The sequence below is a fragment of the Lissotriton vulgaris genome, chromosome 2_1 (assembly GCF_964263255.1).
Source record: "Lissotriton vulgaris chromosome 2_1, aLisVul1.2, whole genome shotgun sequence".
NCBI classification, from domain to species: Eukaryota; Metazoa; Chordata; class Amphibia; order Caudata; family Salamandridae; genus Lissotriton; species Lissotriton vulgaris.
The window spans coordinates 203,889,181-203,916,614 of NC_141687.1; the positions used below are offsets into that span (position 1 = coordinate 203,889,181).

At 48.3% G+C, this 27,434-nt stretch overlaps 1 protein-coding gene across 7 annotated transcripts in view; it reads right to left on the minus strand.

Annotated features, from left to right (window-relative positions):
- RFFL (ring finger and FYVE like domain containing E3 ubiquitin protein ligase) overlaps positions 1 to 27,434 on the minus strand; it is a 367,730-nt gene that overhangs the window by 195,592 nt on the left and 144,704 nt on the right. Inside the window, exon 1 of one of the 7 annotated variants that reach the window (XM_086954728.1) lies at positions 20,619 to 20,954. The exons of the other annotated variants lie outside the window; for them this stretch is intronic. The gene's annotated coding sequence lies outside the window, so the exon portion shown is untranslated. Of the gene's footprint in view, positions 1 to 20,618; positions 20,955 to 27,434 lie in introns of those variants that run through there. 7 annotated transcript variants of the gene reach the window in all.

Here is a 27,434-nt window from a genome sequence, read left to right on the forward strand (position 1 = left end):
ACTCTGGGCAATAGCTTGCTTAGTCTCCACTCCGGCCCAATCACCGCCGGGGATGCCTGGCTGCACCTTGAGGATGCCCAGTAAAGGGACCATCTCACAGGGAAAGCCAGGACGGGTTCCCCAGTGGTACAGCGCTGGGACGCTCCATAGTAACCACGCGCTCTATAAATCCAACATTAATTAATTAATTAATTAATTCATTCATTCATTCATTCATTGCAATACAGCATGCCGCAGAGCAAGCGCTGCCCAGGCTCAACCTAAAATGGTGGTTCTCGAGTTATGTATTACTTTTAGCTTGGATAGAAACGGAAGGAAATAAATCAGTTGCATAGCTTGATGTTTCTCCTTTACATCGTCAAAGAACGTCCTCTGGTGTCATTTGGGATGATTCGAATATCACCTTTTCTCTCTTCCTGGCTGCTCTCAGACTAGCATCCATGTAATTAGGTCTCTTGGCTATAAATGATATGGGGTTGGGAGGGAGTCTTGGAGGTGGCTGAGACGCTAGAGCCCGATAAGCTCGTTCCCCCACAAAGCAGTGTGGGTAAGATTGCCCTTAACCACTTCTCAGGAAACAATACTTGTTTTGTGTTGTCCACCACCTCTATACCAACTACTATCCTAAAAATGATTATCTTTACCTTCCCTTCTGCATCTTCTCCTACCAGTAATTGCGTTGTTTTTTTCTCCCCAAGTGCCTCATTGTGTCTTACAATCTGATGCTCTCTCCTCTGCACTTGTGAAGTGTCCGAATACACAACGAAGGTCTTTGCAGAGTAGTGCCATGTTTGTGCTTACCTCTGTGATTCTAATCCCCAGGGCCAGGTGGGTGTCCCTTATGGTCCGCAATATCATTTTCGTGTTCCACTCCTACGCAGGCCCCTCACCTCCAGCCATCAACGCAACAGGCATGCAGTACACTGGCAGAGCAGTTACTTTTGCGTCCTTGTTTATTTTACCTTAGTTCATGGGTGCCTCAACTTTCTCCTTCGTCTTTTTCCAGTGTGTCAGTTCTAGTAGACTGAATAGAAAAATACTGAGTTACTTGATTTTTTGCCCCCACGCCTCTTTCTCTTCCGTTTGTTCTTTCTCTTGCTCCCCCCGTCTCGGTCCATGCGCTCTATTTCGCCCCTCTATTTGTTGCAGAAGAGGGAGAGCCCAGTAATGTGTTCCACTCAGCTAGTGGATGTACAGTCTGACTTCCAGGTGCTCTTTGTCAAGCCAAGAATGGAAAAGCCTCTACCCTAAAGAGGAGTGGACCCCCGATCCCCTTCATGAACTACTTTCTCCTTGGCACCGGCACCCTTTATGCTTCAGTCTTTTTCCCCATCGGAGGGGGAGAGAATGGGAGGAGATAGGGGAGATGTCCCCAGACCCTGTCCTCCAAAAGTTTGGAGGCAGAAAGTAATTGAATATAGCAGGACTGTTGGAAACTGTTGCTGCATATTTTAAACTTAAAGCGTCCAGAATGTCATTGCAATGTGGTCCTGAAATATGCTCAGGATCTTGTTTTGTTGGATGACTCAGGGATGCATTTTGCAACAGCTCGATGGATATACACCTGCTACATGCGTTGGACAACACACATTGGTTGACCCATGAACGTACGTCAGCTATTAACTCCTACATACCTTCCTCTCCTGTGTCATAGATTTTCTTATTGTGTTCCTTATGATCTTTACCATTGGCCACTAAAAGTGGTTCATTCTTGTTTTTCCTAATTAACAAAGGTGAGGGATATGAACTTGACTGACTCTAGCCTTTGATGGGTATTCAGCTTTCTTATAACTCCTGAACAAATTTCATGCAGTCGATCGTGAATTTAGTTATGCCTGAAATGACCGGTCCGCCTCTAACATACGACTACTATAGCTGGTAAATGTTTTAGCCCAGATGGCTAAGAAAGAAAGAACATGATTGCTTACATATCTGTAGTGCGATGATCGGACACGGAAATGTTAAGATCTAAAGCAAAGAGCAAGACAACTGTACCCATGTACCCTATAAAAAGTTGCACAATTCGGGGAGTGCGGGGAGGATGGGTGGGTGGGTCGGTAAGGAATCTGCAGTTAGATCATGTCTCTACTAGTTAAGGCATTACCTAAGGTAAGTAACTTGTCCATCTGATACAGACACCTAGCCGCACCTAGCCGCAGATTCCCTATCTTTGAACAGATACGCAAGTAATACCATACCCGGAGGAGGGTCTGTGGAAAGGTTTAGAGCAGAAAATTCTGCAAAACCGAGCAACTGAACAGGCCCTCTCAGCTTACCTGGGAATCCAGGCAGTAATGGCTTGCAAACGTGTGCTGTAATGCCCATGTGACTGTTTGGCAGATTTCAGAAATGGGAACACCACGCTGAAGAGCCGTGGTGGCCGCTTTTGCTCTGGTGGAATGGGCTCTAAGCCCTTCAGAGGAATCTTTCTTCGCTGAGGCGTAACAGATTTTTTTATACAGAGGATAACCTAGCGGGATATAGTCCACTTTTCAACAGCACACACTTTCTTTGCAACCAACGTACCCTATAAAGAATTGGTCATCCACTCAGAACTCTCTGGTTCGATTGTGGTAGAACATTAAAGCTCTTTTTGGGTCCAGACGATGGAAACGCTCCACTTCCTTGGAAGGGTGCAGAGGTGCATAGAAGGTGGGTAGAGTAACCGACTGCCCCATATGAAAGGGTGTTTTAAGCTGTGGCCTCCCACCATGTCCGTTTCTGGTATATAAGGCCTTGACTCATACCTTTGGACAGCTGTGGGGAATGGTTAGGGAGGAGCCTGAGTTACATTCTGTTTTATATTTGTTTTATACCCTGGGCACCGCGTCACACAGAGTGAAGTGGCACTACATCTCCTTGCACTTCACGACCCTCACTCCATAGGGAGAGCTCCGGGGAAAATGGGAAAAAGTGGTAGACAGGGAGCTTACAGATGCAGAATGGGGTAAGATTCTTAAAATCTTCTAAGAAGATCTCTCAAATATACGAAATTCAACTACCTACCCATGACCTGTACGACGCGGATGCGAGAGACCTCCACCAGGGCAAGGTCTACGGAGCGGAGGGTCCTCTTGGGTACGTGGAAGGATACTCTCTCGTTGAGGTATTTGGGTCCGATGTTGTGGAGGGATTTGTAGGCGTGGGTGAGGAGTTTGAAGGGGACCCTCTTTTCGACTGTGTGAGCTAGTGGAGGTTTCGTAGGTGTTGGGTCATGTGTTTGTGACGTGGTGTCCCGAGGACGAGTCTGGCTGCGGCGTTCTGGATGAAGTCTGTGTAGAAGAGTTCTGTTGATTCCGGCCTATAGGGCATTGCCGTAGTCCACTTGGCTGGTTAGGAGCGCGTGGGTGACAGTTCTTCTGCAGTCGAAGGGAATCCATTTGAAGGTCTTACGGAAGATTTGCAGGCACTTGAAACTAGTGGAAGCGATGGAGTTGATCTGGTGGTTCATGGAAAGGGAGGAGTCGAGGATGATGCAGAGCTTGCATGCATGGTCTGTAGGGGTGGGTGGATTCCCGAGAGTGGAAGGCCACCAGGTGTTTTCCCAGGCGGAGGTACAGGGTCCGAGGATGAGGACCTCGGTCTTTTCTGAGTTGAGCTACAAGCAGCTGTCCTTCATCCAGGCTGCCACTTTCTTCATTCCTTCCTTGAAACAGGGTCTGGTGTCTTCAGTATTCGTCCTGAGTGAGGGGATGAGTGGGTGTCGTTAGCGTAGGAAACAATGCTGAGCCCATGCTGTCTGATGATGGCGGCGAGGGGGGCCATGTAGATGTTGAAGAGTGTGGGGCTGAGCGATGAACCTTGGGGTACTATGCAGTTGAAATGGGTGTTTAAGTAGAGGAAAGGAGAGAGTCTGATCCTCTGGGTTCTGCCGGAGAGAAAGGATTGGATCTAGTCGAGGACGGCTCCTTGATTCCCTGCGTCATAAAGTCTGTAAATGTGAAATGGTGCAGAAGGCTGAGGAGAGGTCTAGGTGGATGAGGGCTGCAGTGTGTCCCTGGTCGAGTAGTATGCGGATGTCATCAGTGACGGCGAGGAGGGCGGTCTTGGTGCTATGGTTGCTCCGGAATACAGACTGGGAGGCGTCTAGGATGGAGTTCTCTTCGATGAAGGCGGTCAGCTGGGAGTTTAAGAGTCTCTCTGTGACTTTGGCCGCAAAGGGGAGGAGAGAGATGGGTCAGTAGTTTTTCAGGTCCATTGGGTCAACCGTTGGTTCCTTGAGGAGAGGTTTAACGTCCGCTTGCTTCCATTCGTCTGGGAAGATGTCGGATCTGAAGGAGGTGTAGATGGTGCGTCCTAGTTTGGGTGCGAAGGCGGCGGCCTTAACATATAGAAGACATGGGTATGCCATGGACTAGAGTGGATAGCTTTCCAAAGAAGAGAGGCTGGAGAGAACAACATTTACCTTGAAGTGTGAGTAATTGCAATGTATCTTGACAGAACAAAAGCCAATAATCAGATTGTAGAATCAAGATGGACCTTGTACAATGTTGTCCCATGTAAGAAACAAAACACATAATTGGAAATCTGCTTTATATGTATATATTAGAGTTTTTTAATACAAAATGTCAATAAAGATTGATTTTAAAAATAAATAAATGAGTGTTACCACCTTAGGCAGAAAAGATGCCCTTGTACGGAGCACCACTTTGTCCGGAAAGACCGTCCGGTAAGGAGGTTGTGAAGCCAGTGCCTACAGTTCACTTACCCTCCTGGCAGAGGTTATTGCCACCATTTGATGGTGAGCAACCACAGAGGGCAGTTGTGCAGCAGCTCAAACGGTGCACACATTAGAAAGGTGAGGACCAAATTAGAGTGCCACTGTGGCATAATAAAAGGTGAAGAAGAAACAAGTGGGTTACCCTCTTCAAGAATCTGCACCAGAGGTGATTTGAAAAGAGAAGGCTGATCAGGCAGTCGTAGAAAAGAGAAAAAAGCTGAAAGATAACCATTCAATGTACCCAGAGCATAGCCCTGCTAGGCCGAGGAAAGTATCAACAGAAGGACTTCAGATAAAGAAGCTGATAGGGGGGTCAATAGACCGGTCTGTACTATATTTACAAAATGTGTTCCATCGGCAGGCGTATAATGATTTTGTGGAGGGACGCATGGCTGCCAGAATAACCTCACAGACTACAATCTCTACGCAAGGTTCAAGTGAAGAATCCTCCCCTGCTGCTGCGACAGAAGATCCTCCCGAAGGGGCAAGCTGATGATTCTCATATCTAGAAACTCAGGATAACAATGTCTCTGTGCCCAGTCCAGAGCCACAAGAATGACTTGTGCCTGGTCGCTCCTGATCTACTTGAGCACTGTGGACAGGAATGGTATGGGCGGAAAGGCGTATAGGTGGCATGAGCTCCACTTGCGGTGAAAAGCGTTGCTGAGCAAGAGCCACCTTGGAAACTCCAACACGCAAAACTGCCAACATTGCGCATTCTCTTTAGAGGCGAATAGATCTAACCAAGGTTCTCCTCACCTCTGAAAGAGACCTTGTGCCACACTGCCACTTCCGGATGGAGGCACCATTTGTGTTCCACAAGGCACCTTTAGCTGAGCTCACCCATCCTGGAATACTGAGAACTGGCAAGACGTTCAACCACCAGGAAAATGCCCTGCTGTTCCAGCCAAATCCAGAGGTGCAGGGACTCTTGACAAAGAATCCATGACCTCACTACGCCCGGTTTGTTGCAGTACCACATGGCGGTAGTGTTGTCCGTGAACACCAGTACGAGCCTTCCCTTTATTGACGGCAAGAAGGCCTTCAGTGCCAGTCGGCTCACCAGAGTCCTCTGATCTCCACCTCCCCAGATGGCCACCTCATCCAAGAAGGGACGCATCCATCACTACTATGAGATCTGGGTGGGGAAGGGAGAAGGGTCGGCCCTTGAACCAATCAAGGTCTGTCAGCCACCACTGCAGGTCTCTCGCAGTGCCCTCTGAAATCTGAACCAGGTTGGTGAGATTTCTTCTATGCTGTGCCCATTGGAACTTCAGGTCCCACTGCAGAGTCTGCATGTGCCACTGTGCATGGGTTACTAGCAGATTGCAGGATGCCATGAGGCCCAACAGCCTCAGAGTCAGTCTCACCGAAATCCAGGAGAGAGGCCGAAACATCAGTATCATAGCCTGGATATCCTGGACTCGCCGTTCGGAGGAATAGGCCCGAAAATGCACTGTGTCCAGAACCGCTCCAATGAAAGGGAGCGTCTGAGAGGGGGGTTAGGTGTGACTTCAGCACGTTGATAGTGAACCCCAGCGAATGCAGGAGGCTCGCCATAGTCTGGAGGTGGGAGACAACTGTTTGGGGCAAACCCGCCTTCATCAACCAGTCGTCAAGATAAGGGAAAACTGAAACCCCTGATCTCCGCAGATGGGCTGCGACCACTGCCATCACCTTTGTGAACACCCGAGGGGTACTGGTGAGGCCAAAGTGGAGCACTGCATGAAAGTGCTCGTGGTCCACCATAAACCCCAGGTAGCGACGATGGGCAGGCAGGGAGGGAATATGAAAATAGGCATCCTGCAAGTCCAACGCTAGCAAGTGTACTAAAAAATTCTTAGGCAACTATATATATCAATACCACTGGCATAATACTCTGCTGTATTTGGGGCATCCTAACGTGTGACCAACAAGACGCAGGTTATAGTCAAATACATCACGTTTATTGTATCAAAAAGATAATTAATAAATATATTCATATCAATATATATACAAATTACACTTTATACTTTTTCTAAAACATATCATCCCTACTATTTATCATATGGCTCTCGGCCATACAATCATTCATCCACATTCTTCGATATTAAACAATGAGTCACCACTATATGATATCGCAATATTCGTACATAGTTAGAACATGCTTTTCTGTTGTTAACAATGTTTATATCACTGTGGAAGTGCGACTAGCGCCGGTACGGACCAGGGAGCGGGTCCAGTCGGAGGCCATGGCACCGGGACCGGAGCCGCAGGCACGGAACCCACAGGAACTCTTCCATTATCCAAGCCTGTGGGGCACGAAGGCACGCCGGCAGGGTCAGACTGCCCAAATATGATGCACATGGAGTCGTAAAACTCTTTAAGCTGGGCGGGGGTGGCTCCCGGACCCGGAAAGGGAGGGAATGCAGAGCTGACCCAGGCACCAGGTCCGCGGAGCCTCGAATGTGGAGGTTCCTCCGCCATGTCGCCAGACAGGAGGGACGACTTCTTGTCTTCTTCCTGACCCTCCTGGTATGTTGCTTCCCCTCCGCACAGCTCCGCCTGTGTGCCCCTGCCGAGGTCTCGCTCGTAAGTGTGCTTCTTCCGTCTTGGTGCCCCGTTTTTTTTGCCTTCTGTGCCACTGTTTTCCCCCTCCTTGTGCCCCGTTTTTTGCCTTCTGTGCCACTGTTTTCCCCCTCCTTGTGCCCCTTTTTTTGCCTTCTGGGCCACTGTTTTCCCCCTCTTTGTGCCCAGTTTTTTTGCCTTCTTTGCCACCGTTTTCCCCCTCCTTGTGCCCAATTTTTTTGCCTTCTGTGCCACTGTTTTCTCCCTCCTGTGCCCCATTTTTGCCTTCTGTGCCACTCGTCTCCCCGCCGCTGTGTCCCCTGCGGCCCCGCCCCCCTGACTGACCACTGCCCATTTGCTGCTCCCTCCTCCCACCTCCCCATTTTTGCCGGACCCTGCGAGGCCGCGCCGCAAGTATGGCTAAGGCAAGCATGTCTGCGCCCGTCCGCACCAGGACCGCGCCCAGCGACAGGAACTCTGGACCCCACACACACCATGACACCCGCCTCCGCTACGACTCCAGCACTCTCCAGGGACTCATAGCCGGACTATCTCGCACCTGCTGCCTGGCCGCCCCAAAACGCACCAAGAACCCTTCTCCTGCCGGAACTACAGCTTTACCAGCATCCGGCCTGCCAACCCACCCAACATGGGAACCAACTTCCTCAGATGTAGCCTGCTCAACACCCGCTCCGGCCACAAACACGCCATTGAACTCTGGGACCTACTCAACACCAACGCCCCAGACGTCGCCTTCCTGACTGAGACCTGGCTGACCCCCTCCTCGGCACCTGACATCGCTAAAGCCATCCCGGAAGGCTACAAGATCACCCACAAGGACCGCACCAACGGAATAGAAGGAGGAATTGCCATCGTCCACAGAAACACTCTCAAAAACTCGATACACGAAGACGACACACTCAGCACCGCCGAACACCTGCACTTTCAGATCCACACCAACCCCAACATCACCCTCAGAGGCACCCTCATCTACAGACCCCCCGGATCCTGACCACAGTTCTGTGACTTCATCACCGACCTCGCCGGCACACACGCCCTCGACTCCACGGACTACATCCTCTTTGGGGACCTGAACTTCCACCTTGAGAACAACAAATGTGAGAAGTTAGCCTGGCATATGATGTCCACTATTCTAGTGGGCACCTTGCACCAGTCTAAACGACCCATATTAATGGCGGTTGTAAAGTCAACCTTATAGACAAGCTATCCTAGTGGTAGCGTGGACCAGCAGTCTTGGGCTAAACCCCAAAGAGCATGTGAAGCGGTTTGTTTTACCAATTATAATCCCTTGAATACCAAATGAAAGGACAAAACACAAGGTATATATCAAATATATATGTATTTATTTCTAACACAACCCCTCTGAACTCTTTATGAGGTCAGAGACCGAAGTACATCACAAGTTATTTAAATAGCATACGATAAGTTGCACATATACAGTTTTGCCCCAGGGGCCTCACAAACCATATACTAAGTAAATGGTATAAGAACCACTTCAGAAAAAGTGAATAGGCCTAGGGCCTAGGGAATCGCTGGGGCTACACTAGACAACCAAAGGTTAGGAAGTAGGAGACCCGCGGGAGACGCGTGCAGTGTCTAAACACAGTCGTGAGTTACCATTGACTTATAATGGAGAGCGTAAAAGTTACAACGTTATAGATTCAGGGCACTTCCGGATGGACTACGACAAAACCACTTTAGACTACGACACTTGGATAGTCAATACCCACGGAAGCACCGGAGTACTAGAGTTACCTCACCCAGGGAAGCCGGGTGCATAGGTGTCTTTCGGTGTCGGGTTTCGTCAATGTTTTCTATGGAGATCTGCAGAGAAGTGCTGCAGGCGACCAGAGGAAAAGTGTCCGGAACCTAAAAGTAGAGGGGACATAGTCTGGGTCACTGGCCAGTGACCAGGAAGGAACCAGGCGATGTCGAGGAGATTTCTGTTGAGGAGGTGAAGCTTGTCTCTGCAGCCACGAGGACCAGGAGGTGTTGACGACGACCAGGAGCTGGATTCGAGCTGTCCCACGAAGGATCTAGTTGACTGCAGCGTCGGTATCCGGATTGGACCCAACAAGCCTTGACAACCGCAACCCACGCAGGAAGTGAAGATTGGCTTAGAGACCCGACCAGCAAGGTCTGGGGAGCTTCTCCTTTGGAGGGAAGCTGCAGCAAGCCTGGAACAACCAGGCCAGCGGTGTAAATTCAAAAAGAAGTCTTCAGAGGGCTAACTAGCCAGCAGGCAAGCAACCAGGAAGACGCGTCGAGCTGAAATGCAGGAGCAGGACGCACGCGGCAATTGTGGAGTGTGGAGGGCTGAGCTTTGGTGCAAATGGCGCTCGGGTCTGGGGCTTCTCATGCCCCAATGCACAACTGCGAGGGTACCTCGGGAGTCGAGCAGTTAGCAAAATGCAGGAAGTCCAGGGTGTCCGGTCCCACGTCTCTCGTGTTCGCCACGGGTCTCAGCTTTGCTGTGGATGTGGATCGGAGTCAGAGAAGTCTGGAAGTCCAGTTCCTGAGTTGCTGAGTCTTCGGGGTCCGACAGGAGCGTCGACAAAGCAAACCGTCAAGTTACTGGTGGTGCCTGTTTGCACAGGGTGGTCACTCCTTGACCACAAGGGAGATGTCTTCAGTCTTCTAGTTTATATAGAATGCTGAAGGTCCAAGAGTTTCGTATCATAGTTTCATTCCAGGATAATCTAAAGTCTGTAGACACCGCTCCTATCTTTATACTGATTTTAGGGGCTGGATTACCTGCTAGGTCCCTCCTATGGGTGGACCTGGGAAGGGGGTGGTTACACCCAATTCCCTTTGTCCAGCTTTGTGCCAGAGTGGGGCTGGAGTGCCCCAGCAACTGGTTTGAACCGGGCTATGCATGGAGCACCTAGTGTGCCCCAGGCAGTGTCTAGAAAAGCATCTTTCCATTCAACCCACCCTGCCCCAATAAACTACAGACTGTATGGGGAGGTGCTAGCACCTCCCTCGACAGGAAACCTATTGTCCAGGCCTCCCTTGCCGGAGTTTCCCTCAGCAGCAGGAGGTCAGACTCGTGTCTGTGGCAGCAGCATCCATTTTGTGATGCTGAGGCACTGTTTAACTTTAACCGGGTAAAGTAGTAACTACATGTCTTTTCCCTCTAGAAGGGTGGAATGCTACCCCCGCCGCCAGAACTGGCGGGGGGGGTAGTATTCCAAAGTGTTTGACGCCTTACACGACATGTTTTGATAAAGCCAAACCAAAGTTAGCATTAACCACGAGGATTATAATGCATCTAAGAGTATATGGTATGGCTATATCATAGAACAGCTATAAGGAGATGGTTCCGAAAGCTGCAGAAGGGCTCAGCTCATGCACTCTGCCTCCAGGATTGTTAAGGCCTGCCATAGGAGTGACTTATAGGTTACTATGTGTCTATATATAAGGTAGATATAGATATACTATATCTAAGTAAGGGGTGATTTGTGGTAAATTCTAATTACCGGTGCTTAATTTCTATGCGGTAAAATCAATAAGAATAACTCATAATAAATAAGAGGCAAAATCCGTGATATTTGAGGTTTCTCAAAAGGGTTTTATTCCTATAAAAGGAATTGGGTGATTAGCATATTGGCTCGAGCCAAGGTGGCATACCATTCCGTCACCACATGGGTTCGGGAAGGGACTGACAGACAGAGTCAATGGTAATATGCAAATATGCAAGTATGCGACAATACATTATTGACAGGCATTCATATATATAGTCAATGCATTACAGTAAAGGCATATGCAGGAGGCGTAACAGCTGAGAAGAGAGATAAGAATGCATGTACGTAATACAAAAGGCGTTACAATAGGCGTGCATGAAGGCATGAACAAGAACGTCATTTAACATGATGTCACAGATAGGCGGATCCATGAGTGAATCCGGCAGTGTCAGCAGAAATACATGGCAGAGATGCGCGCGCAGCAGTATGACGTGTAATGTACGTGTAACTCGAGGGGTGAAGGGGGATTTGACATTTAGCCCTACAAGTGTAGACGGATGTCTGGATGTCAGATCAACCTAATCCCAAATCGTATCTAATATCTCATGTTTAAGGAACTGTATTATCTGGAGGGAAAAGGTCTCTCGGACAAGAGGCTATTCTATACTGGCTGTGAGTGCGTGTATGAGCGTCTACGTGTCTGCATGAGACGCGAGGGGTGCGAGGGAGGGCATGGGCCTACCATGGAAACAGAGTTGTGAATCACTTACATAGAGACAGTGAGGCCTAACCCTTCGCTCTGCAGCTGGAAGGATGTTGACGTGAATCTACCAGACAGGAATGTATTTTCGAGGAGTGGAGCAGATAATTCGAAGGTTGAATGCAGTCTTGGCAGGCAACGGGCTGAGCCGAGCACCGTTAGCCGCGCAAGAAGTAGAGCAAGGGTCACTGGCACAGAGGCAGCCTGGGCTGAGGCTTTCAAAGTCAGAAGGCAGGAAAAAGGCTCGATGGCAGAATTCAGGCCTACTTCGCCAGAGCTGAAAAACGTGTAAGGTATACCACAAAAAGACGTTGGCATAGCATATTTAGGAACTGAATATCCAATCCGTTCATGGCGGATCGGAAAGAGAACATGTTAACGTTGGACGCAAATGTATTTGCGTCTTCATAGCTGGCACAGGAGGGAAGTTACATGCACTTCAAGCTAGTACATGGAGTCGGTGGGGTCTAAGATAGGGGACACAATCGATCATAAAATTTATATTACCTCATTCCCTCCTTGTCCCCTACGGACCCTTCATGATATATCGATCTGCATGAACCGATCAATCTGTTCATGTAACATCATTTGCTCTTCTTTCTTCTTTTGACGTTTTGAATGGGAATTTGAATGCGGAATACATGATGTGGCGCACAAGCCGCAAATCGCTGGCCCACATTGTAAACACAGGCAGCAACTGAATACTATGAGAAGGCCAATGCCTAGGAAGGATAGGATCTTCCATCCCCAAGCGGTTAACGTTGTCCAGAACCAACCGGACCAAGTCCAGGTGCCTGGATTCTGATGTATCAGACTTGCAATTTTATGGAGACGTGTCATAGCTTTATATACCGTTGGCGCGTTTTCTGGAATGAAAACACAGCAACTTGACCCGATGACCTTACAAGCTCCACCCCTATCAGCTAGGATGACGTCAATGACGAGACGATTTTGAAGAACAACAACCCGCATGGCGGACTGCTCCTCTGTTAAGTTGCCTAAAGCGGAAGTAGTTTCGTTCACTACTGCTTCAAGGGTTCTAGTTAATTTGCGTATCAGTTTACTGTTAAAAACAGCACCTAAGTAGGGGAAGAAACCTTTATTGAAGTCTGTGTATTGCTCCCATGCCGTTTCAGTGTAGTCGACAATCGGGAGGTCTCTTCGGAGTCTATTGTTTACTAGATTGGTATTTCTGTGATAATCAGGAGGAGCTAGGAAAACAGGTGGCAGAAGGAATGCAATGTAACAGGTACCATCCCAATCTGGAGGCAAACGTATGTATGCGATATGACCACAAACAAAGTAGGAATGACGTGTAGCTCTAAACGTGGATTTGCCTTGATCACTGAATTCGATCACGGTAGTACATTTACTATGACCTAAGTGTATGGAACCATTCTTTCTGATACATAATTCACCTTTGACTGGTAACACTGACATAGCAGGCAATACTGGTGCAGTTTCAGATTCAACAGTAAGAATCATGAGGTTAATTGTGTAATTTCCCAATCCATATACTTCATTTTCTAGATCAGTTCCTGTTCTAGTGGGAAGTCCTTTCTTGTCAGGGTAACAGACTTTAAGTAGAACTGAGATCAGGTTTCCCCAAACCCAATTCCCATCATAAACAGCAATGTCAGAATCTAAGGAATTAATCAATCTGAACCATGCCCCACAGGAGCCATTGTGAGTGAACGGGTACGGAAAAAGGGGCAGAACTCCCTTGTATTTCTGGTAAGGAGGGAGTCGGCCACATATCCAACAGTTTGTAGCATTGTTAGTCTGATGAGAGTGATGTAACATACTAATGAATGTGTTGTTGCGCAGCGCAAGTCTGTAAGAAAGTTCGTGTGGAGGTAACTCGCTAAAGGAATGTTCGGCAGTGACGTTATAAGCAGATTGTACATGCTTGAAGATAGGGTAGTAGATGTGCAGCAAGATACTAGCAGCAATAATCAGAAGACTTAGAAAAAACATAATTAATAATGTCACTATACAGTGACTACGGAGTGATTTACAATATGCACGTTTCTTGAGTATTCTCTGTCTATCTCTCTCTCTGTCTCGATCTAGGGGATACATGTCAGAAACTAATTTAACCGATTCACCTAGGGGAGGACTTAAACAATTAAACTGTCTGACTTGCTAGATCGTAATTTCAGTCTATATTCTTCAGAAGTCGTTTTCTCAACCAAAGGGAGTTTTGAGTCAGTTTGCGTAGGAGGGCAGGGCTTAGAGTCCAAGTCCGAAGGGAGTCCGTGGAACTTTTTTACGTGGCTGGAATGCAGCCACCCCTTCCTGCCCTCTACTTTGACGGCTGTCCTCGTTGTTAGAAGAACCAATTTCGGGGTTTGCCAGCGGGGCTCCAACGGACTTCTCCGATCGAAGTTGCGCACGAAGACATAATCCCCCGGGACCACCTCGTGGGGCTTCACATCGGCGTTGTCGGGAAAGGCTGCAGCTACCTGTGAACGACAAGATTGTAGTGCAGACATCAAGGAGGCAAGGTAATCTGTCAGCATAATACCGTCAACATCTGTAATTTTTCGCGGAATAGGCGTCCCCCACATATTCGGAGGCCTGCCAAAGACCACCTCATACGGGGATAGCCCGGTTCGAGAATGTGCAACCATCCTCATATAGAAGAGGGCTACCGGCAAAGCAACTATCCAGTCAACGCCCTTCTCTCTACAGATTTTGGAATGTCGGATTTTTAGGGTCTGATTATGACGCTCCACGAGACCTGCTGCCTCGGGATGCCGGACACAGTGGAACTTCCACTGATAGCCTAACAGGAGTGTAATGTGTTTCACAAGCTCGGATGAGAATGGCTGACCGTTATCTGAGTACACGATACGGGGCAAACCGTACCGCGGGAATAACTCGCGAACCAGTTGCTTGAATGTTGTCCGAGCGGTATAATCTGGGACTGGGTATGCTTCTGTCCAGCGGGAAAGTGCACATACGACTACGAGGACATACTTGAATCCTCGGCAACGGTCCATCTGGATATAATCCATCTGGAGGACTTCAAAAGGGTGATCGGGAGGCTGAAATCCACCTTGCTCTACAGGGATGCTTTTACCTGGATTAAACTGACAACAAATCATGCAAGTACGCACTTTTTGTTTCGCTGCTGCTCGTAAGTTCTTGTTGTACCATATGTGTTGAATGCTATCTAGCATTGCCTTTTCTCCTAGGTGTGCTGGACTATGTATCGTGTTAATGATGACCTGAACCATAGAGTCGGGGAGAAACCATGTAGATTTTCCCTTCGTCATCCATCCCTGATCTGTTTGGATCCCTCCTTGTTCAGTCCACTTCTTGATTTCGTCTGGTGTGGCATGTGTCTGTATGTCGATTACATCATGGGCGGGATCCCTGACTGTCATGCAGTGTAATGGTGTCGGAACTATTGTCTTTGTCAAGTCGGTTGCATGCATTCGATTCTGAGCAGTTTGCTTAGCTGTTCGGTCTGCCAGGTCGTTACCCTGGGAGATCGTGTCGGTAACCTTTGTATGTGCCTTACATTTCATGATAGAGATTGCAGTAGGTAGATGTATTGCATCTAATAAACCTTGAATAAGGGGACCGTGTTGGATGTTGGCACCGTGAGAAGTTAAGTAACCTCTCTCTCGCCAAAGGACTCCAAAGTCGTGAACGACTCCGAATGCATAACGTGAATCAGTGTATATGTTGACTCTCTTATTCTTGGCTTGAATACATGCTTGTGTCAGAGCGATGAGCTCTGCTGCTTGAGCTGACAGGGTGTCAATACAATTTGTTTCTATAACTTCGGTGTCTGTAGTGACTGCGTAGGCTGCCACTAATTCTCCTGTACCTGTTCTCATACATGAACCATCCACATAAAGTGTCAGGTCTGGATCTGGTAATGGGACATCTGTCAAGTCTTGTCTGGGTTTTGTTGTAATAGTAATGACTTCAATACAATCATGTGCCAATGGATCTACTCCATTTAATGGCAACAGTGTGGCGGGATTTAATGTGCTGCAGCGTCTGATTTCTATGTGTGGTTGAAACAATGTCAATTCATAACCTGTCAGTCTTGCTATGGTCAAGTGTTGGGTCTGTGTACGATTTAAGAGAACTTCCACGGAATGTGGAACTTGTACTGTCAATTGATGCCCTAATACTATGGCATCGCTCTGTCTGATTGCTAAAGCTGTCGCTGCCACTGATTTCAAACATGCAGGTAAAGCTTGAGCTACTGGATCTAATGTGCTAGAAAAGTAAGCACACGGTTTGTGTGAACCTGCTTGTTCCTGGGTGAGGACTGACAAGGCAGTACCTTCACGTTCTGTGACAAAAAGTGTAAAAGGTTTACTGTAACATGGTGTTGCTAAAACTGGTGCTTGGCATAAGGCTTTCTTTAAGTTTTCAAAAGCTTGTGTATGTTCCTGAGTCCAAGGGAGGACAGTCGATGTCGCTGCCTCCTGGGTTGTCAACTGGATGAGTGGCTTTGCTAGAAATGCATATTGGGGAATCCATTGTCTACAGTACGAGGTGAGGCCTATGAAAGCCCGCACCTCCTTTTGTGTCTTTGGTGGTGCCATGTTTACGATTAACTGAATGCGGTCAGGAGTGAGCTGTCTCCCCACTTTGGACAGCAAGTGACCCAGGTACACAACTTGCTGAACACAGAATTGCAGCTTCGAAGGGGACACCTTGTGCCCCTTGTCGGCCAGGAAATTCAGAACCGTCAGTGATGCATTTTCACATTCGGGTTCGCTCCGTGCGGTGATCAGTAGATCATCGACATACTGGAGTAGGGCAGTGTTAACTGGCATATGAATACTGTCAAGTTGTCTTTTCAGTGCTTGACTATAGATGCTGGGGCTTTCTGTGAATCCTTGAGGTGCGCGTGCAAATTTGAAAGATCGCCCATTTAAACTGAATCCGAACAAGTATTGGCTTTCTGGATCAATTGGGACACTGAAGAAGGCGTTCTTGAGGTCAATTACAGTAAAGAACGTCGCTTCTGAATCAATAGCTGTCAGTAATGAAGAGATATCTGGGACCACGGGATACTGTGGTACAATGCATTTATTCAACTCGCGCAGATCAATAACTAATCGATAAACTGGTGGTGCATTTGGATCAGTACGTTTAAGAACTGGGATGATAGGAGAATTACATACATTGGAGTCGGTTTCCACAACCACTCCTTGTGCAATGAGCTCGTCAATAATTCTCAGTAAAGCCGCTACAGCATCTGGAGGTAACTTGTATTGTCGAATTCGTGGTAGTACCACTCCTGCTTTGAGTGTGACTCGATATGGTGTAATGTGCATACAACCTACATCAGTGGGGCCTTGTGCCCACAAGTGTGCAGGTACATTCTGTAACCGGGGATCCATGTCTCTTAATACATAATGGCCTTTAAAATCTCGCAAAAATAAGCGTACTCCTTCCGGAGAACAGCATATAATAGCTCCTAGAGCTTTCAGTGTCTTTATTCCTAATAAGTTTTCCGGGCATGATTTTGTGAGCAATAAATCTGTCGTCCGTGTCAGAGGACCGACTGCAAGGGGGAGTGGCTGTGATACTTCCTTAATAATAGGTTTTCCTGAAAATCCAAGGGAAACATTCTGTGAGCCTGAGAGGGGTGCCCCTGGAACCTCATTGTGACTGATGGTGGTCCTGCTTGCCCCTGTGTCAATTAAAAACTTTCGGTCTTTTCCTAACACCTGACTGTGTACATAAGGACCCTCTTGATCTACGGGAACTTCAATAAGGGGCAAGCCAAATTCCCTCTCTAGGCTGTTTCATGTGTATCGTTGATAGTCGGGATAATCATTTTGTGCGTACTGGTACATCTGTTGTGTTGTGTTGTGTTCTGTGTTGCAGTAATAGGCTGTTGCTGTGGCACTGCTACAGTTTGTGATGAAGCTGGTATAGGCGGAATATGTTGTATATTCTGTGGTACTTGTTGCTGGGCCTGATCTTGTCTAGGTGCGCGCGGTCTCTCCTTGGTCTTACCCGTGGAGATATTGTGTTTCAGAACGGCACAATCGTTTACATAATGACCTGGCTGTTTGCAGTAGTTACATGTCCCTTTAACAGGAGCTGTCGTATTACTAGGCTGGGTCCCACCCTTTTTATGGCCATCGGCGGGAACTGACTGAGCAACTAACATTTTCATTTTCATGTCTTTCATACGTCTTTGTTCATGTTCTTGTTCTTCTCTAATTCTATTCTGGTGGTACTGTAACATTTGTAACATTTGTGAAGGGGTGTTAGCTTGCCAGGTGCTTTCGACTTTCAGTACTCTGTTCTTAACCTGGGGCAGTGAATTCTCGACTAATTTTGTTACAAAAAGATGTGGATATGACTCGCTACTTGCTTTCAGACCGCTATTAATGCCAAAACATTTTTCAAATCTGGTATAGAAATCACTGGTATCTTCATCGGGTTTCTGTTTACAAGCTGAAATGGCACCCCAATCTTCCTTTTTAGTACTTAATAAACGTGGCAACACTTGTACTAACAATCCGGGTAATGCTTTAACTTTATCCCCGAGCCCTTGGCCCGGAATTCTAGTACTTTCTTCGTTTTCTAATGCAGCCCAATCAATCTTTGTGTCTCCCACCTCCCACTCTTTTTCTTTGAGTTTCTCGTATATACCGGGAGGCAGTAATACTTTCAATATTTTCATAATGTCGGGATAAGTATAGTCACCCATGAGTATCATGTCTTTTATTTCACGGTGGAAACCTGCGGGATCTTTGTCATGACTAGGTACTAATTTTTTCATTTCCAATAATTCGATTTTAGTTATGGGTGTGTACACAAACACACGTCGAAATGTATTGTCTGCGTTCTGTACTGGGTGCACTTCTCGCAACGGATTCTGTCCGTCCATGTAATACATTTTTCTTTCCATGACATGTGCTGACTCGGTCTGTGGACATAGGAAGGCGTTATATCTGTGTCGGTGTTCTAGAATTACTTTAATTAGATCGGTACCTAGACCTCTCCATTTGTTCATGAGCAGTTCTATTAATATATCAGGCAAGGGGCCTGGATCAGAATGCTGGCTTCTATATAATAAGAGCAGGTGTTGTATCATGTATGTACCAGCTAAACGCTGTTCACTCGGTGTCAGGTTCAAAAACGTATGCGCTAACGCATCATCACCATATTTCTCAGAATTGTCAGCCCATTGCACGGCTGACCTGGCTAATTCCTGTTCGTCCATGGAATCGAGTACATGGTACCCCATTCGTTCTCGAAGTCTGTTATCAGTAGCTTGGAATAAGTGTTCAGGAGTTCTTGGATTACACATGGCTTCTTGGAATATTCTTTTACTTTCTGGACGCACTGGGCGCATTGAATTATTGAAAGGTCTTCCCTTACCTACATATGCTATCGTTTCTCTGACTGGTAATTGTGTCTGCTCTGGGGTCTGGTCTGGCTCGTCCTCCTCCTCTGAGGATTCAACTTTGTCTGAATCTATTTCCGGTGATGGCTGTCTTTTCTCATGCATCTTCTTTATTGCATTTCTGATTCTTCGGTACATATTTTCTACACAGGCATCTTTATCGTGATTCCCAGCTGCTATATTCTGGCCCCACCGGTGGAGCGCTTTTATGTCTTCCGGGTTCATACCCGGCCTATCCACTTCCCTTATAAAACAGTTTATAAGAAACCGTAATATCTTGGCTTTAGTATCCACTTTCTGATAGGCCATGGCCTCCTTAATACTTTCAGGCCCTACTCCTGTCTGTACAAACTGATATATTCGATCTAGATGATCTACCATTCCAGGTAGTGTTAATAAGAAGTTCGTGACTCGTCGCAAGCGTATTGAGGCGAGCAACATTCTTTCGTCATTCTTTTTACCAGGTACTGGATCATATCTACAGTCTCCAAGATGATCTCCATATAGTGTAATATCGCCTGTTCTAGGTGTACGTTGCTGTGCTAGGTCTCTATAGGTCAGCCGATGGGCGGATGGCGGAGTCTGGAAACCTGTCGCTCCTCCGGACGCGCCTCCTGAGGCGCCCGCTCCGAAGGGGTTCGTTGGGTGTGAAACGGGGGGGGCAGGACCAGGAATAGGTGGAAGGACAGCTGGAAGACCAGGAGGAACAGGAGGAGGAGTAGCTTGTCGGGGAGGAAGAAGCTGACCGTCTTGGCCGGCAGGAGGAGGTGTGTGTGGCGGTGCGGTATTTACATATGCGGGGGCCACATCGTCTAGATAGGACGAAAGGAAAATGTCCTTTGCTGTTTTCTGGTGCATTTTAATCGGGAGCAGTGGGGGTGGTAGTTCTTTCGGTACTTCCGGGGTGGCTTTAGGCAAACCCTCAGTCAAGAGGGGGTACATGCCGTTCATGAGTGTGTTTCGCTGTCTGTCTACCTGTTCTAATTTTACTCGGGTACCTTCCTCAACTAATACGTTTTCCTGGGCTTTCTCTGGATCCTCCCTCCTTTTCTCTTCTTTTCTAAGTGCTTTTTCTGTACGCCTATGTGATTCTTTACGCCATAATTCAATGGCATCCTTCTGTGACTGTCTGGCTTTCTTTTTCCACAATGCTTCCTCTACTCTCATGATGCAATCTGCATCCCATGTCCCAGCAGCAGGCCATCTCTGATTCTCGGATAATTCTTTAGTGTAGTCCACCCATAAGTCAAGGAATAAAACGGCATCTAGGCCATGTTTGTGGTACATAAAGTACCCTGGAGTGTCCCTAGGTGGAATGGGAACAGCTTCTTCTAGTACCCCTTTTCTAGTTTTTATTTGTCTTAATTTGGAGAACAACGGCATCCTGAAATCTGGCTACTTGGTTCTTACTCAGATATGAACACACTGAACACAATAATCACAATAATTACGATCGAACAATCACTCATACCACGACATTTTGAGACACATTAGAACATTTTAACATGAATGATGACAATTAGAAGGTAACTTGCTAACTGCATAATACTAGATACACTGCTCAACAGTGCAAACTGGATATACTGCTAAACAGTACAGATACACTGTCTAAAACAGTGCAGACCAGGTCTGTGTACCCACACCTGTCTTGACCGGCACAAACTAATGCGCACGTCTAGATGCGTCCCCAGCAACGGTACTCACCGGGAAGCACGGAAACGGAAGGCCTCGGAAACCCTGGACTGGATTCGGACTGGATTCGGACTCGACTCGTGACGCAGATACTTCGGAACTTCGGAACCTGGTGGGCCTCCGTATACCTCGGATCTTGCTCTCTCAGCTAGGCTCTGGTCGGGATCCTCCGCACTTCTCACCGCCTCGTCTGGGTGTCGATCGCAGCCTCAGTCACCTCCGTTGGCCTGAGGGAGATACAGGAAATCCTGCGGGTACGCGTAGTTGTCCGTCCGGCTGTGGCAGGGGGCCAGGCCTGCAACGCACCACCGGCGCGTGAGATGGGGGAGGTGTCCCTATTCGGGCGCCAAAATGTGGTAAATTCTAATTACCGGTGCTTAATTTCTATGCGGTAAAATCAATAAGAATAACTCATAATAAATAAGAGGCAAAATCCGTGATATTTGAGGTTTCTCAAAAGGGTTTTATTCCTATAAAAGGAATTGGGTGATTAGCATATTGGCTCGAGCCAAGGTGGCATACCATTCCGTCACCACATGGGTTCGGGAAGGGACTGACAGACAGAGTCAATGGTAATATGCGAATATGCAAGTATGCGACAATACATTATTGACAGGCATTCATATATATAGTCAATGCATTACAGTAAAGGCATATGCAGGAGGCGTAACAGCTGAGAAGAGAGATAAGAATGCATGTACGGAATACAAAAGGCGTTACAATAGGCGTGCATGAAGGCATGAACAAGAACGTCATTTAACATGATGTCACAGATAGGCGGATCCATGAGTGAATCCGGCAGTGTCAGCAGAAATACATGGCAGAGATGCGCGCGCAGCAGTATGACGTGTAATGTACGTGTAACTCGAGGGGTGAAGGGGGATTTGACATTTAGCCCTACAAGTGTAGACGGATGTCTGGATGTCAGATCAACCTAATCCCAAATCGTATCTAATATCTCATGTTTAAGGAACTGTATTATCTGGAGGGAAAAGGTCTCTCGGACAAGAGGCTATTCTATACTGGCTGTGAGTGCGTGTATGAGCGTCTACGTGTCTGCATGAGACGCGAGGGGTGCGAGGGAGGGCATGGGCCTACCATGGAAACAGAGTCGTGAATCACTTACATAGAGACAGTGAGGCCTAACCCTTCGCTCTGCAGCTGGAAGGATGTTGACGTGAATCTACCAGACAGGAATGTATTTTCGAGGAGTGGAGCAGATAATTCGAAGGTTGAATGCAGTCTTGGCAGGCAACGGGCTGAGCCGAGCACCGTTAGCCGCGCAAGAAGTAGAGCAAGGGTCACTGGCACAGAGGCAGCCTGGGCTGAGGCTTTCAAAGTCAGAAGGCAGGAAAAAGGCTCGATGGCAGAATTCAGGCCTACTTCGCCAGAGCTGAAAAACGTGTAAGGTATACCACAAAAAGACGTTGGCATAGCATATTTAGGAACTGAATATCCAATCCGTTCATGGCGGATCGGAAAGAGAACATGTTAACGTTGGACGCAAATGTATTTGCGTCTTCATAGCTGGCACAGGAGGGAAGTTACATGCACTTCAAGCTAGTACATGGAGTCGGTGGGGTCTAAGATAGGGGACACAATCGATCATAAAATTTATATTACCTCAGATTACACCACCTTACCCAAGCTGAGTGATCAGCCTGTGGTGTCAGTTTGGATGGCCAGCCAGGGGTGGCATAATACATGCTGCAGCCCCTGGATGCACCTATGCACTGGGTACCAATGGTACCCAGGGCATAGGTGCATCCACCCTGATCGACAACCTCGGACAACTCGTCACAGCACCCACACAATACCCTGGTCACACGCTTGACCCCATCTTCTCAGCTAGCACCCATGTCTTTTTCGACCGCACCACTGAGCTCTACTGGACCGAACATCGCTGCATCCACTTCACCTTCCAGAAACCCAACACACACCACCGCACCCAGCAGATGCCTTGCCACAGCTGGGGCAAGATCACCGAGGACCAGCTAACCGCCGCCCTCGCCCAGAACCCACCCGCAGACTCAAGTGACCCAGACGCCGCAGCCCGCAGCCTCAGACAATGGTTCAACGACTGCGCCAACAGCCTTACCCCGCTCAAGAAACCCCCGAACACCAACACCAGCAAGAGAGCCAGCTGGTTCACCGAAGACCTCTAGGCCTCCGAGCCAACCTGCCGAAAACTAGAAAAAAACTGGACCCGCGAAAGAACACCGGAAAGCTACACAGCCCACAGGAACGCCACCCGCCGACACCACCAACTCATCAGATCTGCTAAAAGGACCGCCTTCAAAGATCGCCTAGACAACAACGCACACAACAGCAAAGAGCTCTTCAGCATCATGAAGGAACTCTCCAACCCCAGCTCCAACACCAACAACATCCCACCGTCACAAGACCTGTGCAATTCGCTGGCCACCTTCTTCCATCGCAAGATCACAGACATCCACAACACTTTCGACGCCTTCACCACCCCGGCAACAGCCCACACCCCTCGCTCCCATGACTACCACCCGCACCAGCCGTCTGCACGCCTGGACCAACATAAACGACAACGACACCATCAAGATCATGAACACCGTCCACTCCGGTTCCCCGGAAGACCCCTGCCCACACCACATCTACAACAAAGCCAGCAGCACCATCGCACCCCACCTCTGGAAAACCATCAACATCTCTTTCGAGACAGCGACCTTCCCGGAGAGCTGGTAGCACGCAGAGATCAACGCCTTACTAAAGAAACCCAAGGCAGACCCCAAGGACCTCAAGAACTTCCGACCCATCTCCCTGCTCCGGTTTAAACAGCGAAGGTCATCGAAAAGGCCATCAACAAACAACTGACAAGCTTTCTCGAAGAGAACAACATCCTGGACCCATCCCAGTCAGGGTTCTGCAGCAACCACAGCACTGAAACTGCCCTCATCGCCGCCACCGACGACGTAATGAACATGCTCGACAACGGAGACACCACGGCCCTCATCCTCCTGGACCTGACAGCCGCTTCGACACAGTCTGTCACCACACACTAAGAGCACGCCTCCACGACGCCGGAATCCAAGAGAAGGCCTTGGACTGGACCACCTCCTTTCTCTCCGGGAGAACCCAGAGCATCTGCCTCCCCCCCTTCCGCTCAGAAGCCATCAAGATCATCTGCGGCGTAACCCAAAGCTCATCTCTCAGCCCAACATTGTTCAACATCTACATGGCACCACTAGCCCACCAGCACGACCTAAACATCATCTCATACGCTGACAACACCCAGCTGATCCTCTCGCTCACCAAGGACCCTCACACCGCCAAAACCAACCTCCACGAATAAATGAAGGCCATCACCCACTGGATGAGGAACAGCCGACTGAAGCTGAACTCGGACAAGACAGAGGTCCTCATCCTCGGCTCCACCCCCTTGGCCTGGGACGACTCCTGGTGGCCCACGGCACTAGGAGCACCCCCTACACCCACCAACCACGCATGAAACCTAGGGGTCCTCCTTGACTCCACACTCTCCATGACAAAGCAGCTCAACGGCGTCTCCTCCTCCTGCTTCAACACCCTCCGCATGCTTTGCAGAATCTTTAGGTGGATCCCCACCGAAACTAGAAGGACGGTCACCCAGGCCCTTGTCCGCAGCAGACTGGACTACGGCAATGCACTCTACGCAGGAGCCCCGGCCAAACTCCTGAAACGACTCCAATGCATCCAGAACACCTCTGCACGCCTGATTCTCGTCATCTCCCAAGCAGCCACATCACACCCCACCTGAAAGACCTGCACTGGCTCCCCATCAACAAGAGGATAACCTTCAAGCTCCTCACCCACGCACACAAGGCACTCCACGACACCGGACCAGCGTACCTCAGACGACTCAGCCTCTACACCCCCGCCTGCCAGCTCCACTCTGCAGACCATGCCCTCGCCACCATTCCCCGCATCTGAAGAGTGACCGCCGGCGGCAGATCATTCTAGCACCTCGCCACTAAGACGTGGAACACCCTCCCCATCCGCCTACGGCAGCCCGAAGACCTTCTAACCTTCAGGAGACACCTCAAGACCTGGCTCTTCGAACAGTAGCAGCACCCCCCGCCCCCAGAGATTTGAGACCCTCACAGGTATGTAGTGCGCTTTACAAATGCTATGATGGATTGATTGCTTTTTGTGGAACCTCTTACCTGACTTCAAAGATTTTGATAGAGGACTTCGATTCACCAGAACGGTGATCGGACCTTCCTATCGACCAAGACCTGGACCGGGATCGAGACCAACGAGGCGACCTCTGCGGTGCCAGATGGCGGGCAGCTTTAGGGACCACTACCTCTTCCGGATCTAGCCTGACGCCTGGAAGTTCAAAGGTAAGGAATCTGCGGCTAGATGTCTCTTTCAGATCGTGTTGTCAATTTGAAAAATGCTGGAAAAACAAATGAACAGACGGAATGCTGAACAAATCAAACATGCACCCTTAGTCAAAAGATGTGGCTTAAATCCATTGTTCTTCTCCTCGCCATGCCACCCCAGTTTGGAACCAACCATATGCAATTTAGTCTGCGCCATGCTCCTTATGGAAACAGTGCAGCCCGAACTGCCAAGCTAAGTCCTCCCTGGACCAGAAACAAGCATCCTGGGAGCAGGTTTGAAGTATCAACCATCATCAGCCAGGCTAGCTTGAATCCAATGGCATAGTGAGCTCGGTTCCCACTTCTGGGCAAACCCATCCCACTTAGGACGAAAAATGCTGCGCAAGCAAATGATGGACGGAAAAGTGAACAAATCAAATATTCACTGCCAGTTATGAGATCTGCGTTAAATCCACTGTTCTTTTGCTCACCATGCCACCCCAGTTTGGACCCAGCCATATGCAAATCAGTCTGGACCCAGCTACTCATGGGAACAGTCCAGACCCAACTGCCAAGCCAGATCCTCCCTCGGCCTGAAACAAGCATCCTGGAACTGTTTATAGGGCATCAACCCTCAGTCAGGCTAGATTGAAACCAGTGGCAAAGCGAGCAAGGAACCCACGTCTGGGCATACCCATGATCCCACTTATGTGAAGAAAAGAGCCGACCTTAAAGCCATTCTCACAAGGCAGTATAATGCTATGTGTTTTTGTTTCATTATTAGGGCTGGTTTCCTAGCGACTACCCTTTCAGTATGCACGATTGGGATTTCCCGCGTGATCATTGCTTTGTCTCATTCCTTTTTTTTAGCTCATTGTGTCACTGCTAGAGCGACGAGTGCAGAGATCTCTTTTGTCACTCGCAGAGCAACGGTTCCAGTATCGCAAGGATCGACTCGAACTTTCATCTAACAGAGTTCAATACAGGAAATGACTAATTGAATATGAAATGGACACCCGTATTTAAAAATGTTAGAGGCAAAAAACTTAGGACAAAAAAATATTACAGAAACTGCAGTATGCGATGGGATTTGGGAAATACGTGCAGTACTGTATACGAAAACGAGGAGCGACACTGTGAGGGAGACAGAAGCCCGGGCCTTTATTGTTTTCTGTGCATGCTTCAAAAAACATATGGTACGCTATCTACGGTCCTAAGGCGGTAAAACTTGATCACCTTTAGTTCCTACATATTTTTTTTGTTTTAACTGTCCAGGGTACCTCTAAACCAAACAAAGGGGATCGCAAGGTCTGCAGAATCACCGAGCCAGTTAGGAGTAGAAGAGAGAAACGCCTCCCTAAAAGGCACCAGCTCGTCAGAAGGAAATACACAGGATTAGATGGCGGGAAAAAGGCCCTTTGGGAACCCAGTGAGGCATCCACCCAAGACGGAGTCTGCTGACGTGCGTCACGCCGCGCGGAGGGCTGCTCTTCAGTCAAGGCCCAATATGCAAATCACCCCACTACTTGTAAATATAAAATATAAGGCCACAACATCACTCCGTATTCATGCGTTCCGCATAACTTCCGTGTCTTGGACTTCGCTTGTGTTAGGGTGACCAACTGGCATTGGTGCAAATTCAGGACGGTGAGTGTAAAAATTCAGGACAAAGGGTCAAAATTCAGGACACAAATTCAGGACAGGAGGTCAAAATTCAGGACAAAACTTCAGGACTATAGGTACGTTTTACAGACACATCAGAGGCCGCGCAATAGTATATAAGTAAGCCCAGCCATTTCCAAACATATTCAACCATTTGCAAACCTATCCATCATGTATCCTTCCATCTATCATTTCACTCATCCATTCCCTTCATCCATCCCCTCATCCATCCTTTCACTCATCCTCCATTATCCATCCATCCATCCACCCTTTGACCCTATCCATCTGTACACTTATCCATCCACTCTTCATCCCATCCATCCATTCAGCCATTTACCCTTTCACCAATCCAGCCATCCTTTCACTTACTAATCCTTCCACCCATCCACTCTTTTAGTCATCCATCCATCCTCCCTTTCTCTCTCCATCGACCCTTTCACTTAGCCTTCCTTCCATCCATCCATCCACCCACCAATCCATCTACTCATCCACTCATCCACTCATGAATCCATCCATTGCCCCTATCACTCATCCATCTATCATTTCACTCCTTCACACATCTATTCATCCTTTTGTCCATCTACCCTCCCTTACACTCACTCATCCATCCTTACACCCACCCTTTCACTCATATGTCCATTCATTCACCCTTGCACTTATCAATCCATCAATCTATCCATCATTTCACTCATCCACCTACCCCCCATCATCCAGCCACCCACCATCTCATCCATCCTTTCACCCACCCACCATCCATCCATCTGTCCTTCCCCTCATCGTCCATCCATCCTTCCCCTCATCATCCATCCATCCTTTTCCCTCATCATCC